The sequence below is a fragment of the Lactuca sativa genome, chromosome 5 (assembly GCF_002870075.4).
Source record: "Lactuca sativa cultivar Salinas chromosome 5, Lsat_Salinas_v11, whole genome shotgun sequence".
Lineage (NCBI taxonomy): Eukaryota > Viridiplantae > Streptophyta > Magnoliopsida > Asterales > Asteraceae > Lactuca > Lactuca sativa.
Genome location: NC_056627.2, coordinates 90,809,805 through 90,812,377, shown reverse-complemented (window position 1 = coordinate 90,812,377; position 2,573 = coordinate 90,809,805).

The window sequence follows — 2,573 nt, the reverse complement described above, 5'->3', positions numbered from 1 at the left end:
TCGTCTTTTCACTTCCTTGAAATTTATCTTTGAGATTGTTCCAGATTTATTTAGCTGTTTTGCAAGTTCTGACATAATTGTACACAATAGGAGGTAATGCACCTCTTAATTCCCTCATGCATCTCTTCTCCAGATGTTTTAAACGATCGGTTTGATTATTAACTTCTGAACTGCTTGAAGACATGCCGATTCGCTGAACTTGTGCAGGTTGATTAACATCTCCTATGATACACTTCCATAATTCTTCATCCAAACCGTTCAAGTAATCTTCCATACGATTTGCCCATTGATCATAATATTCTGGAATAAGGATTGGAATTTTTGTGGATGATCCAAGCAAATGAGAAAATGAAGTCATCGAATTAAGATTGAATGACGCCATTGTTGTATGGACAAAAACTTCAAGATGAAACTTGACTTTTGAGAATTTTGAAAATCAAATTGTATAATTCAATTCAGAATTACACAAAGAACACTCGATTAACAAAAAAATTTTGCAGAATCAAATCCTAGATTGAGATCTAGATGAAAATTTCAAATTCAAAAAGGACGGAAACTTTTTGAATCAAACAGTGGATTCAAAAACCTTTTTGATCGAATGAAAATCAGATCACAGAAAGGATTCCTGCTCTGATACCAATTGATGAGATTTGTAATCGAGTTTAAAGATCAATTTATCTAAGAATTAAGAAAGAGGAATCACGATGAACAAGAGAGTAAATATAATCTTTGATCAGCTCATATTATGCTTTCTGATTTACAGAGTATAACAAAATTCTCTGTAAAGTGTGTGAAAAAGTTACTTTCTCACATCGTACAGACTCCTATTTATAGGCGTACAAAAGCATAATAAAATACTAAGGACTAGACAATAAAGCTTCGTTAAAATGCCTTAGTAAATATAAAGTTACATTCGAAGACACAACTTACAAAGACTAACAACCCTTCGTAACAAAAACAATACTTCGACATATTACAATACAAACCCTAACATGGAGGGACTCGGCGAGTCTACGCCCTGACCCGACGAGTCCTGTCAACTGAAAGTTGACTTTGACCAGGAGGTAAAATAGTCATTTTATCCTGAGGACAGTTATCAGTACCTGATCTAGTGTTTTGGGATTTGTAGCCGGAGAGTTCCGGAGCAGCAGTCATCTAGTTTTAGAGTCAGTATCTCAGTAGCTAGTGATGTGAGGTGAGTTTTCCTTCTAGTAGGAATGGGTCTACGGCCACAATGTCGGCCCGCCTAGTTAGCAGTAGTTCCGGACTTCGGTTCGGTGCAGTAGTTCAGTGTGCTTGATATCTTTGTGATTCAATCAATTATTGTGTTATGTGTTCCAGACTCTGGTCCGATGCAGTATTCAGTAAATGTGTTCATGCTAGTTGATATGTTTATGCTATGCTATGATCAGTCAGTTTATGGACTTCGGTCCGATGCAGGGGACAAGGTCCCAGTCAGTTCCGAACTTTAGTCCGATGCAATTAGTTCCAGACTTCGGTCCGATGCAGGGGACTGGGTCCCAGTCAGTTCCGGTCTTCGGTCCGATGAAATTTCCGGACATCGGTCTGATGCAGTTTCTGGACTTCGGTCTGATGCAGTGGGAAAGGCCCAATAGTTTTTTTATCTGGTATTGTATGGTATGTGGTAGTTTGGGGGAGCTCACTAAGCTTCGTGCTTACAGTTTCAGTTTTTGGTTTCAGGTATTTCCGCTAGCAAAGGGAAGAGCTCGGGTTGATGGCATGGCACACACCACAAATTCAGTTTTATCCTGGGAGTTTTATTCATATATTTTGATATGACTAATACAATTTTTGTTTTGACATAGTTACTATCAGTTTTGAGTTACTCTTTCCATGGTTCTTATTATATATGACATTCGATGATGTGATTTTTATGAATATTAAAACAAAAAATTTTGGGTCGTATTTTGGGTCGTTTCAAGTTGGTATCAGAGCCTTGGTTTGAGGGATTCGGGCACGCTTTCAAGTGTGTATGAACTTAAACTAAGGAAATGGTAAAAGATTTTCAAATGAGAAACATTTTTGAATAGAATTTTTGAAAAGAACATAGAAAGAACAAGAGTTTTCTTAAGAAGAGAAAAGGGTGTGGTGCATGCGATCAGTCAAGCTCAAGTAAATACTCTCAAATTACCCATACAAGTTTATGTTATGATTATCAGTTTTAGTTTCAGTAGAACAACATGCTAGAATAGGACTAATGATCTAGGAATGATGCCTTATGTGTCTGCTATATGTGTTTCAGCTTTATGAGAATTGCATGCTAGTATTGAGTAGACAGTAGTAGGATAGCTTGTTTAGGTTATGCCTGATAGTATGAGCTTAGCATTGTATGCTAGTAAAACTTCTTGTTATGAGAATAGATTTGCTTGAGTAGTTCCTATGTCCGAATGTTGCTTGCTTTGTGCTTTGTGGGACTCTGAGTAATAGGAGTTAGCCATTAGGTGAATGCGTCACGTCACATGTGATCAAGGTTGAATAACTTCAGAGTGTTGGATTTGGCCCTATTGCGCAGATCTCGTTTGAGTCTAACCGTTGTGGGGACAAGTCTTTTA